Source organism: Paralichthys olivaceus, chromosome 18 (assembly GCF_024713975.1).
Source record: "Paralichthys olivaceus isolate ysfri-2021 chromosome 18, ASM2471397v2, whole genome shotgun sequence".
Lineage (NCBI taxonomy): Eukaryota > Metazoa > Chordata > Actinopteri > Pleuronectiformes > Paralichthyidae > Paralichthys > Paralichthys olivaceus.
Window position 1 is genome coordinate 565485 of NC_091110.1, and position 16305 is coordinate 581789.

Consider the following 16305-nt stretch of genomic DNA (forward strand, 5'->3'; position numbering starts at 1 on the left):
TTCAGGACTCACCTGATCCAGCCCTTACTATAGGCTTTGTCAAAGAGGAAGGTTTTTAGTTTTACTTTAAATGCTGGGACAGTGTCTGCCTCCCGAACCCAGAGTGGGAGCTGGTTCCATAGGAGAGGAGCCTGATAGCTAAATGTTCTACCTCCTGCTCTACTCTTACAGACTCTTGGAACCACTAGAGACCCTGTGTTTTGGGAACGAAGTGAGCTACTTGGATAATAAGGTGTTATCAGCTCTTTGATATATGAGGGGGCGTGATTGTTGAGGGCTTTAAAAGTGAGGAACAGGATCTTGAATTCTATTCTAAATTTTACCGGGAGCCAATGTAAGGAAGCTAAGACAGGAGTGATATGATCTCTCCTTCTAGTGGCTGTCAGCACTCGTGCTGCAGCATTTTGGACCAACTGGAGACTTTTAACAGTCTTCATGGAGCATCCTGCTAATAGAGAGTTGCAGTAATCTAATCTAGAGGTTACAAACGCGTGGACTAGTTTTTCAGCATCCTGCTTAGACAGGATGTTTCTAATTTTGGTAATATTGCGCAGATGGAAGAAAGCCGTCCTAGACACTAGTTTAATATGGGGGTCAAATGACATGTCTTGGTCGAACAACACTCCAAGGTTCCTCACAGTGGAGCTGGAAGCCAGACTGACCCCATCCAAAGTGACTATCTGGTCAAACAGTGTTTCTTTGAGATGTTTAGGGCCAATTACAACTGAGTTTAAAAGTAGAACATTTTGGGTCATCCAGGCCTTGATATCTTTGAGACATTCCTGAAGTTGAACTAGGTGATTAGATTCATCATGCTTCATGGAAATATACAATTGGGTGTCGTCTGCATAGCAGTGGAATTGTATGTGGTGCTGTCTGATAATGTTGCCTATCATTAGGCAACATTTGTAGAGGGCAGACCTGCAGGATCGGGCCACAGCAGTGATGTTGGGGGGCGCAGGACAGTCCATCGTCTAGGATTACGCCCAGGTTCCTTGCCGTCGACGAAGATGGTACCGTGACATCCTCGACAGTGACTTACAGGTCCATATGAGGGCAGTATTTCCCCGCGATGAAGAGCAGTTCAGTTGTCTAAGGTTGAGTTTGAGGTGATGCGTAGCTGTCCAAGCGGAGATGTCTGCCAGACATTCCGAGATGCACGTCACAACGTGGGTGCTGGAGGAGGATGTGGGAAGAGAGAGGAACAGTTGGGTGTCGTCAGCATAACAGTGGTAAGAGAATCCATGCGATGTGATTGCAGAGCCTAGCGATCGAGTGTATAGTGAAAACAGAAGTGGTCCTAATACTGAGCTTTGAGGGACACCAGTTTCCAGAAGGCAGGGATTGGACAAGGAGCCATTCCATGTGACCTGAAAGGTGCGATTTGTCAGGTATGATGTGAACCAGGTCAGAGCAGAGTCAGCAATGCCAAGTTCAGCCAGAGTGGAGAGGAGGATTTGGTAGTTGACTGAGTCAAACGCAGAGGATAAGTCAAGGAGAATGAGGACTGACGAGTCGGACGAGGCTCTGGCGGCACCGAGAAACTCAGTCACTGTGAGGAGGGCCGTCTCAGTGGAGTGACCAGTCCTGTAGCCTGACTGATTAGGGTAAAGGAAGTCATTTTCTGAAAGATAGGAGGACAGTTGGTCTTAGACTGCATGTTCCAGTGTTATAGAGAGGAATGAAAGAAGAGATACAGGTCTGTAGTTTCAGATGTCAGCTGAGTCTAGGGTGGGTTTCTTTAGGAGTGGCTTTACCATGGCTGTCTTGAAAGGAGCTGGAATAATGCCTGAAGTGAGGGAGGAGTTGATCGGAGTGGTGAGGAATGGCAGGATGTCATGAGAGATGTCTTGGAGAAGGGAGGAGGGAATCGGGTCAAGGGAACAGGTGGTGGCACGGTTAGACGTCACTAGCGTGAGAACATCTTCAGAGGAGAGAGGGCTGAAGCAGGTAAGGCCATCAGAGGTGAGGTTTGGGGGAGGTGCTTTCTGGATGGGCATAGGAGTAAATGAGGAGCTGATGTCTTTTACTTTCTTGGTAAAGTAAGTTGGAAAGTCATCAGCAGTGAGGGAGGAAGGAGGGTGAGGAGAAGGAGGGGTGAGGAGAGAAGAGAATAAGCAGAATAGTTTCCTGGGGTTGGAGGCAGAGGAGTTGATCTTTGACAGGTAGAAGGCAGATTTAGCTGCTGATACTGTTGAGGTGAAGTCAGAGAGGATGTGGTGCTAATGGGCAAGGTCAACAGGATGATGTGATTTTCTCCATTTTCTCTCTGCTGCTCGTAGCACCGATCTATTGGTTCGCAGAGATTCAGACAGCCAGGGAAGGGGGGGTGATCGTGCCGGTAGGTAGGTGAGAGGATATAGAGCATCTAAAGAGGACAAGAGGGAGGATAGCAGAGTGGAGGAGGCTTCCTCAGTGGACATTAGTGAAAATTGGTCTGTAGATGGTAGTGAGGAAAGAACAGTAGAGGAGAGAGCAGAGGGAGAGAGGGATTTCAGATTGCAGCGGGTGATGACTGTGTGAGGCCTGGGGGCGAGGGAGGTGGTGAATTTTAAGGGGAGAGAGAAAGTGACAGCGTGGTGGTCAGACACAGTGAGTGGGGTAACAGAGGGTGGCGAGGTACTTCAGGATCTTGTGAAGACAAGATCGAGTTGGTTCCCAGCCCGGTGGGTCGGTGGAGAGGGGTAGAGGGTGAGGTCAAATGTGGAGAAGAAGTCAATGAATTCAGAGGAGCGCAGCTTCTCTGGGGGATGTTGAAATCACCCAGGACAACGAGCGGTGTGCCATCGTCAGGGGAGCAGCTCAGGCAGTGTTTTCTGGAGTGATCCAGGTCTCGGTAAGGGCCAGGAAGTGAAGAGTCTGCAGGGAAGCATAGTAACATAATTGACAGATATGTATGTCACATTGTCTTAGGGAAAGTCTTTGCATTTTATATATAATAACATCGATATGTGTGCTTTTCTGTTCCTACTGCATATACAGTATAAAGTAGCGTGAGCTTAACTTAGCAACACCACAACAAAACTTTACTGTAAGGTTATAAAGTTAATGTTATTTCCGTGGGACATGAATTCAATTCAATTCAATTTTATTTATATAGCGCCAATTCATAATTTACATTATCTCAAGGCACTTTACATTTAAAGGTCAAGGCCTTAAAACAATATTAACGTAGAGAAACCCAACAGTTCCCACAATGAGCAAGCACAGGCGACTGTGGAGAGGAAACACTCCCTCATTAACAGGGAGAAACCTCTGGCAGAACCAGGCTCAATGTGGGCGGTCATCTGCCTCGACCGGTTGGGGTGAGGAAAGAAAAGGAAGGGGGAGGAAAGGAGAGATGGGTGGAAAGCGGGGGAGAGAATAGAGAGATGAGGTGGAGAGAGAGAGACCGGGAACAATTGGGCACCATCAGTATCAGGGCTGATTATAACAATAACAATGTAGTGATCTACAACAGGATTATATATATTAATCAATTACTGAGTTATTGTAATTAATGATAACAATGGTGATGGTAGTCGTTTTTGTCCTGCAGCCAGAGTTATCTGAAACGAGAGAGAGAGAAGAGCCAGAGGGACTATGGGAGGACAAAGTGACACTTTGACATGATGACATGATGACATGTTAAAATAAATAAATAAATAAACTGGTGTGGGGGGGCAGAGAGACAGAGGGAAGTGATGAAGTGCTCAGTGCATGATGGGAGTTCCCCCAGCAGTCTGCTGTGGTGCTGTCTAATAATGTTGCCTAAGGGGAGCATATATAAGGTGAAGAGTATTGGTCCAAGGACAGAACATTGTGGAACTCCATGATTAACTTGAATGTGCATGGAGGAGTCATTGTTAACGTTAACAAATTGGAATCTATCTGATAAATATGATTTAAACCGGTGTAGTGCTGTTCCTTTAATTCCTATATGTTGTTCTAATCTCTGTAGCAGAATCTTATGATCTATTGTGTCAAATGCTGCACTAAGGTCCAACAAGACGAGGACAGAGACAAGTCCATCATCTGATGCCATAAGAAGGTCATTAGTGACTTTCAATAGTGCTGTTTCTGTTCTGTGATAGGTTCTAAATCCTGACTGAAATTTTTCCAATAAACCGTTACTATCTAAGTATCTAAGTAACCACACAGCTGGTTAGCAACGGCTTTTTCTAGGATTTTGGAAATGAAGGGCAGGTTGGATATGGGTCTAGAGTTAGCTAAAACCTCTGGATCAAGCGTAGGCTTTTTAAGCAGAGGTTTAATAACGGCTACCTTAAAAGCCTGTGGTACGTAGCAGGTTAGCAAAGACATATTAATCTGATTTAAAATGGAACGGTCAATTAGGGGGAGGACTTCTTTAAAAAGTCTAGTTGGAACAGCTGACAAGTAGTTGGTTTAGATGATGAAACTAACGAGGTCAGTTCAGGAAGATCAATAGAGTAAAATTTGTTTAGACATAAATCTGGTGCTATGGTTTCAGGACCAGACAATGTATCAGTGTTATTCACTGAGAGGAGGTGGTGGATTTTATCCCTGATGGTTGTAATTTTATTAGTGAAGAAGCTCATGAAGTCATTGCTTCTCAGATCTAGAGGAATAGATGGGTCAGTAGAGGTGTGACTTTCTGTCAGCCTGGCTACAGTGCTGAAGAGGAACCTGGGGTTGTTCCTATTTTCATCTATTAGTAATGAATATTAAGAGGTTCGGGCATTTCTTAGTGCTTTTTTGTAATTTATAAGGCTATTCTTCCAGGCTAGGTGGAAGTCTTGGCGAGTGGTGGAACGCCACTTCCTTTCTGGCTTCCGCGATGTCCGTTTTAGAACGTGCGTTTGGGAATTATACCATGGAGCTAATCTCCTCTGACTTACTTTCTTCTTTTTTAATGGGGCGACAGCTTCAAGTGCTGTTTTTAGTGAGGCTGCAGTACTATTTACAAAGTTATCAACTAGTGTGGGAGTAAGGTTTTGATAATCTTCTTGTATTGTACTGACACATGGCTGAGAGGGAAGGGAAGAGGGGAGCAGTTCTTTAAATTTGTGAACAGTTTTGTCGGATAGACATCGACTATAATAGAATTTCCGTCCAGAATTGACGTAATTAACAATTCTGAATTCAAATGTAAGTAAAAAATGGTCAGACAGAAGAGGGTTCTGTTGGAATAGTTATATTTTCTATGTCAATGCCATATGTCAGGACAAGATCAAGAGTGTGATTCAGGCAGTGGGTCGGTTGATTCACATGTTGAGTGAAACCAATCGAGTCTATTATTGATTTAAATGCTGAACTAAGGCTGTCATTGGCAACATCTACATGAATATTGAAATCACCTGCTATAATGATCTGATCTGTTTTAAGAACTGTTTTAAGATAATTGCATTTATCACTGCAGAAATCTTTTGTGATTTACCTCTAAACCTCTGATTAAATTATTATTATTATTGGGATCAGATGTTTTTTCCCTTCCCATAACCCCTTTTGGTCCAAAGTTCCAAAACTTTCAATACCAATTGTTTTTGTTCTCCTTTGCCTAATAGAACATGGAGATCAGAATTTGATACCTTTCCAGTGAATCAATCTAAGCTACTGAGACAACACAGTGATTGAACACACAAGAAAGTGTTACTTACAGAGGTGAGGGAAGAGTTAAGAATCTTCCATTGATATGCATATATCAAATCCTCTAGTTACATCTACACCTTGTGATGTTAAAATTAGCATATTACTCAATGAACACATCAAATCTCTACCAATAAAATCTATCAGCCAGCGTGGTGACAACAAAAATTAATGTTTAAAATTTCCTTAACCTCATTTTAACAAAACAATGGTACAGTGTATCTCTCTATATACTGTCCCCAGCTCCACCGCTACTCAATCGCACTATGTGTATTGGTTCTCAGGACAATCCCTGATCTAATGTCCAATTTTGCCACATTTGAAACAAGCGTCAGTTCTTCCACGTCCCCTTCCTCTCCGTCCATGACCTTTCTTGTGCCCGCAGACTTGGTTTTGATATGCTGCCAGCTGTCCTTTTTCTTTTTCTTGCTGTTCAAGAGTTTTTCTGCATGATCAGCATGACCCTATGCTGGATTCACCATTCTCCACTCCTGTGCAGAGACGGATCTTGCCACTTTCGAATACTGAGTCCCCATCTCAGTCATCAGCAGTCTCTGCTGTTCAGTGCTGGTTCCAGTTGCACTGCATACCACTCCCCCACTTAACACTTGTGGGAGAGATCAAATGGTAGGTTCTTTCATACTGGTGAATGTCCATGGTCTGGAGATCAGCTGAGTGTTTCCATCTCCTGCAGCCACCTCCACCATCAGTTCTTGCAAGGTTGCATTCAAATCATAAATTGCCTCCTTCCTGGTTCGCCGTGGAGTATGTGAGTGGTGCATGATGGAGGCCTATCCACCTCCTCTGCTGCAACAAGGTCGAGGTCTGGATGGAGGTTAGGGACACTGCACCGCTGCTGGCTGTAGTTGTCCTCTCGGTGGAGCTGAGTCCAGATCAGGGTCTAGTCGGACACACTGAGACTTGGAGATTAGTTCAATCCCTACCTTCTGTAAACTGTCCCTGATATTCACTTCAGTTAACCAAAATTCACACGCTCCAGTACAAATATCCCTACATTTCTTTTTCCCTTATAATTTGTCCTCACTAACTCGTTCCTCTCTAACTCTACGCTTACCATCACTTATTAACATATACTGAACATTAAGAAAAGAAAGTGGATTAGCATTATCCTCATCTTTCTTTCCTTTACCAATGTTTAAACCCATTTCTCTAATAGGTTGTCTCAGCAGTTTTAACATAACTCTTATTTATCAATTTAAACTCCCCATTTGTTCAACAAAATACAAAATTTGGAGGACCAAAGTTATGCTGATATGGGAAAAGACATTTAGAAATTCCCTAATTTATTTTAATCCGTTCTTTTTAATTTACTTTTGTTAAAAATTTGTTGTTAGGATTTTAATTTTAGGATTTAAGTCTTTCTTAATAACCTCAAAAAGCCAATTAGACCCATAATATACTTACGTTTACTTAAATGTTCTTACCTTTACTTACCTTTGGGGGTTGAGAACTTCTCTTAAAGCAGATTCATCGCAGTGTCGAGATGATCCTGGCTCAGGTCTCAGTCCCATCTCCAGTGCAAAACTCTATTTACTATATTATATCATAGTTTGTTAAATCATGAACTCGACGTCAGAACCCAATATAACAAGTTTATTAAAATCAACAAACACTCCGTATATTCCTATTATTATATCTTGTATATATCAATACTCCTTAACTCTGTGACCTCCTCTCGGATCACCAACCTGCTTATTCTAATACCATACTCATTAGTTCCCAATTAACTATGTGACCTTCTCTAAGATCACCAACAGGCTTATTCTATATTAACTCTGTGGTCTCCAAGACCACCCGTGATCTCCAAGATCACCTGAAGCTTCCTTGATTCTACATCGGTTCCAAACCTTGCCATGCCGACACGTCTGTCACTCACCCTGTGAGAGAACCGTTTCCCTTCTGAATTTGTCGTCCCAGAAAGACAGTGTCTTTGTGCTAAGTGGTCCACTGGATCACAGCAGTGAGAGCACTCTTTGGTTTTCAGGCATCAGGCCCTCACGTCTCTACCTTCTTTTCTCAGGGAGGTTGAGGTCAGAGTCCCAGACTCCCTGCGCAGTTTTACCTTTCAGCCCTGAGATCCAGAGTGTCTTCTCACAAGAGTGATCCTGCCGACAACACCAAAATTGTGGTGGCAATTTCTGTGAAACAAGCACAAAGTCAAACACTTCTTTCTGAAAGTTTAATTCAGCATCTGCAGATGGACTCATCAGTACACATCATCTGAATGACATGCACAAATGAGCAAAGAACATAGGAGAATCAGTGTTCAGTGTGAGATCCCAATCAGAGATACCAAGAGATACCATAAAGTTGTGGTTTCTCAAGGCCATAAAACTCAAGTCTCTTAAGCCACCATCATAATCCTTACGGTTACCCTTTTAGATTAACAATTTGGTCAACTCTTTGGTCAGTCATTCACATACATACATCATGCAATTAAACATACACAAATGTAAAAATTTCCATTACAGGAGCAATGTAAGCCATGCTTTGGCATAAGGTCATATATCGTCTGGGGCTTAGTGCATCGCACTGTGATCATGTTGGTGGCAGACCCAGGTGGCAATACTACCAGGCTGTGGGGTTCCTGTCAGGGTGACATGAAACAAACAAACGATTTGTGGAAAAGGAGTATATAAACTTTTCTTTTTTTTTTTGAGAAAAAAAAAGTTTAAGAGAGGATGTGCTCAGTACTTACATGTCTGCAGGATAGCTTAAACATCATCCTATGGTCTGCAACGGTCAGCTCTTTTCTTAGGGTCCGACTGCACGCTTTCACCAATGCTACTGTCTTAATGACATTTTCGTAGAAGCTAACTCCTGGCTGAATCTCAGTGTATGTGACAATATATTGGTTGACAATTTCAGTCAATGGTTGTTTATCTGTCAACAATAACTCAAAAGCTCCAGAGCCCAATAGATTAAACCTTGGGTCTGCCCATAGCTTCTTCATTGTAGAGAACAGTTTGGCTATATAACTCCAAACACCAGTGCTGGATAGGTAAGCGCAAATAACTCTCAAATGCTGGGTCTCATTTTCTGTACAGTTCCACCTGCTCATGTACCACCAAGACCTGATGTGGGTTAATTGATGTGAGGCTGGGGCACACGGCACCATCGGACAACCACTGTCATGTACTCCATCATTTTAAAGCTTGTCGAGCAGACAGAGATCTGTTTCTGAGGAGAAACCAAGCACAGAATGATCTCTTCTGCTTTTATGCACTGATGAGGACCTTAAAATGTCCGTACAGATCTGAATCATCCCACTTCAAAAATTTATCCAAACACCCCTTGTTTGTCTCACCAAGGTTTCTCATTTTTTTAAACGAAAGGTGGTTGGATAAATTACAAAATATCTGGTTGGATATACAACATGTGATTGGATAAATGAGAAACCTGGTCGGAGCAACAATGTCCGGTTGGATAAACGAGAGGTGGTCAGATAAATGACAAAATATCTGGTTGGATATACAACATGTGATTGGATAAATGAGAAACCTGACCGGAGCAACGACGTCCGGTCGAATAAACGAGAGGTGGTCGGATAAATGAAAAAACATCTGGTTGGATATTGTGGTGGCAATTTCTGTGTCTCTTAAGCCACCATCATAAACCTTAAGGTTACCCTTTTTAGATTAACAATTTGGTCAACCATTGTCCGCTCATGCAATTAAATGTAATTTCCATTACAGGTTAAAACAAATAGGAGAATGTAACAAACTTCAGGAGCTTGAAGTACCATTGTAATCTTTTTTTTTTTATTTTAACTGAATTTTGGATAAGAAGATTGTCCTCAACTAGATGCATTGGATAATCCATAGTAGAAAACAGGAGAGCTGACAGAGAGCTTTTTCTTGCAGCATTCAATTCCATTGCCATCTTCTCCTGAGCCCCCTGTGCCTCGACAGCAACGGCAGCTGCCATCTCTTCCAGAGCCTCCTGTGTCTGGACAGCAGCGACAGTGTCAGCTGCCATCTCTTCCAGAGCCTCCTGTGTCTGGACAGCAGCGACAATGTCAGCTGCCATCTCTTCCAGAGCCTCCTGTGTCTGGACAGGGAGAAGGAACTCTGTCTCCTGAAGCCCCGTAAATCACCTTTCCTTTGCTACATGAACACAATCAGACACATTAGAAGACAGATACAAACGGAGGCTCAGAGGTAGGTGTGTGTGTGTGTGTGTTTGCATTAATGTGTGTGATACTTACAATAATCCAACAGGAGCCAGCCTCACCTCCAGGTGTTTGGTCAGCTTCACTGCTGGCACATTGTTGAACTGGAGACAAGAACAGACACAAAATAAGAGATAAGACAACCTGCATCCTCTGTGTCATCTGTCCCCTTGGTGTCAGAGAGTTAAAACCACAACCTGTTAGTTATAATAGTTTTCAGGATTGTATCAGTGCCTCATCCATAAGCAAGTCATACACTATACCGAGCCTTTATAATCAGTATCAAAGTCCCCGTCTCTTCTCTGCCCACTTAAATACTTCTTATTCATCCAGTAATGAAATGTAACAGAATACTTTATATTAACAAAAGTAAAAGTAAAGTCACATTATTAAAACCTACTCTACTATAAGAAAAATAGGTCATTAAAATATTTGCATAAATACATTTGGTCAGAAGTATAAATGCATGTATATCTGCATATATATATATATATATAGTATTTTTATAAATGCGATTTTAATTTTATTTTGTAGATCATTTGTTTTATTATATTTCTAATATCTATTTGGTATGTATCATAATGCATATCAACAATGAACTGGTGTCTTTCTTGTTTTGCACAAGTTAAATCTGGATATATAGATGTGTCATGATGTCAAGAATTATAGTTAGAGAACAGTTTTAGAAGTGTGGTCATAGACACAGCTGGATGAGGTTTGTGTGACACAGAGTCTCAAACCTACAAAGCAAAGACACATACTCTCTTTTCAACGTTGGGCTCAACGACTGCACAGTCAGGAGTTTCGAGCTCAGCAACAGCGTTTAGTGTCTGTTCCGTCTTCGAAAGCTAGCTCTCACATTTTCTCTTTCTGTGGAAAAACAGAAAAAACACAGAAAGCATGAATTACCAATGTTTAAAACTGTGAGGAAAGAAAAGAACATGAAAGCATCTCAATCAAAGAAATATAAATTCATGACAGAAAAGGTGACTGTGAACTAGTCAGGCAGACTTACTGTGAGTGGCGGTTGTTCACGGGAAAAGGAAGTCTGTCTCCTGGAGCCCCGTAAACCCCCTTTCCTTTGCTACATAAACACAATCAGACACATAGAAACAGTAGCTCAGAGGTGTGTTTGTGTGTGTTTGCATTAATGTGTGTGATACTTACAATAATCCAACAGGAGCCAGCCTCACCTCCAGGTGTTTGGTCAGCTTCCCTGATGGCACATTGTTGAACTGGAGACAAGAACAGACACAAAATAAGAGATAAGACAACCTGCATCCTCTGTGTCATCTGTCCCCTTGGTGTCAGAGAGTTAAAACCACCACCACACACATTTATACCTAACCCAGCCTTGTATAATCTCTGTCCTGATCTTAATATTGTCCTCCTGAACATGATGAACCAAAGATGAATAATATCTGTAACCTGTAGTTGCTCTGTGGTGTTTCCCAGAACTCTAAAGCACAGCACTATCACTGACACCACTGATTCTTTAATCAACCACAGAAGAAATCAATCATGCACAGTTTTTACAATTTAATGAAAGAAGAATTTCTTCGTGCCAAACAGGAGGTTTCTACCAATGTAAACGTTTCTATACTCGGTCAGGTTCACTACTCTGAGTACTCATGAATTACCCCATCCTCCATTAATAAGTATCTTTCTTGATACAGGTATTGATAAAGTTCCTCTGAATCGCTCTCTAACCTATAGTTAGTACCTTACCTGTGTCTGGATGTGAGGCCCTGCCTGGCTGAACACAGGGCCTGACTGCAGGACACTTGCTGGTGGTTTATGGCAGCAGCCAGTTCACCATTGGGTTTCAGGAGGATGCTGCTCCAAGCTGAGAGGTGATGCTATTGGGGGGGGTCCTCATCAGAACCAGTCCAGTTGAACAAGTCATGCCATTCCTGAGCAGAGACATCTTGAGGAAGTGGATGGTTATTTGTGCCCTCTGACAATTTGTTGACCACTGCCCAGACCATGTCCAACAACTCTTTGTCGTCCATTTCCTCCAAAGTAAGGTCACTTTCTGCCCTCAGGTCCATACAATTCTGGTGTGTAGCCGTCCATTTCATTGTTGTTCTTCTGTGACATTGATGAAAAACTGGGTTTGAGACACTGCAACAAGCTTACATGCTGATAAATACAAATGAATGATCCAATATTATCATGTATTATGAAATAAAACTAAACAAGTGTAACCCTTCTGAGAGGAAAAGAGAATAGTACTGAAAAATAGTAACTAGGTTCAATAACCAGTGAAATCAGAAGTTCTAAGATCGACTATGGAGCCCAGGATTGATCAAACGATGACGCAGGAGTATACGCTTCCCTATTTATTACAGGATGGGAAGGATGAATAAAAACATCAATCACACAAATTATCACAACTCTTACCCGGGTAAGTATAGAAAATAAAAAATAAAATAAAGTTTTGCAGCTGCGTTTTTTCTAAAGTTCAGTTCACCTGTTTTCAGTCACTGTTCAGTCAACACCGTGAAGGTGGAAAATCAGTCCCACCGCACTGTTGCGTGGATGGTGTGTGTGTGTATGTGAAGTGTAAAAGGATTCAGGTTCCACGGCGTAGTATCTCTAAGTATCCTCCGGGGTCTGGCTCGCCATCAAACTTTGACTGGCTCCAACATCCAGGTAGGTCAAACTCTCAATGGGTCCATCAAAAAACCTGACCTACGATAAGTTGGATCAGAGCATTCATCTTAATTTTCTCAAATCTCAAAAAATGAATTATAGTACATTAATCATGTTAAATCTACATAAACTCTTTATCAATAGAGAATAGGCCTGGGCCGATAATCAATAAATCAATTAATCGCACGATAAATTAAAATGAACTCGATAATTTTTCCCGCCTCGATTTATTGCCATGTGCATGCGCGTTTGTTTTCCTCTTCTCTCGCCTCCAAGCAGGCTGGATGACAAGAGGGTTCACTCTGAGCTCGGTCTCAGCACCTGGGGGCGTTTGTTCCATAGCGGAATGAACAGAGTGAACCCTCTTGTCAGTCATCCAGTCTCTTTGTCTCTGTGGGGGGAGGCAGGGCCGCTAGCATTGGCTCCACACCAAGCAGCAACATCCCAGGCTGAGCGCTGAGGCAAAAAACTGCAGTTCACTGGGTGGCCACTTGAGGCTGGCTCCAAGAGGGAGTCAATGGGAATTGACTCCCATGTTAAAACGCCAGACTTTAGAGCAGAATTAAACCTGTTTACAGCCTGGTTCAAAATACGGTTTTAGACTCAATCAGTAAGTTCTTCCTTCATGACAACTATGTATTATCTGTTTAGATAATACAGAGGTTTGAAATTGTGAATAATTATCACTTGATTGACATGTGACGTCACCGTTAGCTCGTCACTCTGGCTGTTAGCCTGTGGTCTGCTCGGCTTCACCTGAGCTAACAGGCTAATCCCTGTCACCGAACGCGACCGGGTCTGGGGAGGAGTTTTCACTCACATGTGAATATTATCGTTTGTTGTTCGGCTGATTGTCCTGACGGAGAAGTGTCTGTGGTGTGTAAAGTACTGCCTTTTATTTACGTGTCAGTAGTGATGAGCAGGTATCATTGTCTCTGTACCTGGCTGGTTAGCTTAGCTCCGCTAACCTCCAGGCAACATACCAGCAGTAATGGCAATGCTAACGGGAGCGGCATGACATGAAGCGGTTCACACAGCGGAGAGAGGAGCGTTAGAGTTTATGGTGATAAATCTTTTAAACTGAAGGCGACTGTGTGTTTAGTGAATGAGCTCCACCAAGTTAGATATTTAACGTTATGTAAAGTTGTTCAGCTCCCCAACCTATTTGGCTTGACTATGTTACTGTGGGTAACTTCAGTAATAATGTTTTATTAGATTATTGGTTCAGAAATAACGTTAGTGCAGCTGCTGCAGTGTGAAACTTGTTGAGCTGGACTTTATTTATGAATGAACAGTTTACCTACCAGGTATAGACCTGTTTTCATAACTTACTAACAATTAAAGCAAATGATTGCACATGATGCATTACATTATAAATGCAATACTTTTAATGTGAAAGAACTCCATACTGCACATTCATTGTAGTACATTGTTTAATCCCAAACCATATTCAAATACATAGTTGAATATCCACAGAATATAAGGACAAAGACTTTGTTTGAAAGTAACACTTATCTCGGCAATAATGCCATACTTTATGTTTCCTGTCATTTTATTAGGGACGGACGAACCTGAGGGACACAGCTGTGCTGACCGTGTTCTGTCTCTTATGACAAAAAAGAAAAGACTTTTTATCTAAAGTTTATCAAATCAGAAAGTAAAAGATGAACATTGTTGTGATAACAGTGTTCATTTTACCAACCATAATGGATACAGAAATTGACTCAATATTATCATGTTGACCAGCCTGAAGCTGCCGATCTCCACCTTGTTGCTGCTGCCACAGTGGATTCAGAGGACATCAGGTGTTGCAGTGCTTCATGTAATGAAATGAAAAAAGTCACGTTAAAGGATGTTTTATGCTGAAATCATTGTCATATCTGTAGATATTAAGGAACAGAGGAGAAACACGATTATTTACAGATACTGTACAATACAATAGCCTACAATAATTTTTACACATGTAATATGAGCTGTGTTAAGCAGCCAAGACTGGTACTTATAGTTTATTCTGTGTTCAGCAGGTGGAAGCACCACAGATTTCAGCCAAACTGATGTACTAAAAAAAATAAACATTGTACAAAAAAATTTCTTTCTACCACATCTGTAATAACCAAATGAGCAAGGTGAGCCCATCAACACGGACGAGCCAGTGGTGGCAACAAAAAAAAGCATCACAACAAAGTTGCATGCCCACCTAAAGCACAACCACCCAACCCAGTGTTCCCAGCTGGGGAAAAAAAAGTGCACCTCAAGATGCAGAGCCTTCGTCCCGAAAGTCAACACTCACTGAGGCGTTTGGTCGACAAAGCAAATATAAATGGAGCAAAAATGGTGTGCGCTCAAAGAAACTGTAGTTCGCTGCATCGCAAAAGAAATGCTGCCCTTTAGTACAGTTGAAAAGCCAGCATTGAGAGAGATGCTGCAAACGTTTGACAGACAGACAAAACGAATTGCCTGCAAGAAAATACATGTCACAAACGGCCTAAATGTTCAATATTTATTGAAGTGCAATTTTGTTAATCGAGACTTGATAAGCCATTTTATTTATTGTCTTGGTTGTGTGTGGTTTTATATTTGAGTGCTGTTTTTGCTAACAGAGACTGAGAGTCCATTTTATTCTTTGTTTGTTTTATTTATTTAGGATATTTCAACGTTCCTGAAATTACAATTACGATGGTAAAAAATTACTGAAAAATAAAAGTTTATTGTATTTGAAAGGGTGTGCATTATTATGATATATTATCATGTTGGCAATAATATCGTTTATCGGCAATAATTCGTGGGACAATATATCGTCCAGCAAAATTTGTTATCGTCCCAGGCCTAATAGAGAATAACAATTTTACTCAATTACTGTTGCAACATGCTATCACAATGTTCAGTAATAAAATAAGCAACACTCGAAATATCACATTATGTTATTGAAATAATCTTCCTCACTCCAAATCAACAGTATCAAAATATCCTGTGCTCTTTACATCGTAATTAGCACATAAAACAATATCAATCATCTAGAAAGAAAAATATGTAATGTGCACAGCTAATAAAATATGGCTGGATGAGCTTAGAATGCATAAATAAGGTGCTAAACACACACATAATACAGCTCTATGTGCAACAAAGGAGCAAACAAATGTCTCACAATGCACCTTTAAAATGTCGGATCAGGGCTTCAGCATTAATGTGTGGTGTGTCGTAGTGTGTCTCTCTCGCGCCAATCAGCACCGGAGCTAGTGCTCTGATGTTAGCTCCTATGCTAACGGTTTAACTCGTTGCATTAGCTATTAGCCTTTAGCACATCAAGACGGCCGCTCACCGATGCGTTTCTCTTCCCGAGAGGTTCCTCCGACTGTGCTCACACAGGTCATGGTCGTCCCGGGAGATTTCTTCGGCAGTTTTTCCGAGTCTGATCCACTTTTCTTGTTTTATCTTCCTATGGTGAGTGTCTGTTTAATGCGCCTTGCTCTCTCTCTTCCCAGCAACTTCAGAGGAAGTGAACCTGCTCCGATCAGCTCAATGGGCGGGGCTTCTTTTCTGATTGGGTGACAGACCGTCTTTTATTATGGTTCTATCTCTCCTTTTAGATAAACATCTGTTTTTTATTATTAACCAAAACGTAGTATTAATTAATTGATTTATCCACCATGAATTTCACTTTTCTTCATTCAATCAACTAATTTATTGTTTTTAATACAGATTTTTAACCTGGGTTACACAAGAATCTAATACTTTTATTTAGAAGCTGTTTTGTTGTGATATTTTTTCACTGTGATTTTGAGCTAAATGGAGATATGGACACTTCCTATGCTTCTATATACTATATACTATATACTATACATCCACTGTCA

General features: G+C 41.5%; 1 long non-coding RNA gene across 1 annotated transcript; it reads right to left on the reverse strand.

The window, feature by feature from the left end:
* Window positions 1-9510: 9510 nt before the first annotated feature.
* Window positions 9511-12138, reverse strand: LOC138405479 (uncharacterized). Its single transcript, XR_011239222.1, has 6 exons — window positions 11528-12138; window positions 10967-11034; window positions 10815-10883; window positions 10561-10669; window positions 9836-9903; window positions 9511-9734 (listed from the first exon to the last, which is right to left on the reverse strand). It is a non-coding gene; the product is annotated as an uncharacterized lncRNA (long non-coding RNA).
* Between the last annotated feature and the right edge of the window lie 4167 nt (window positions 12139-16305).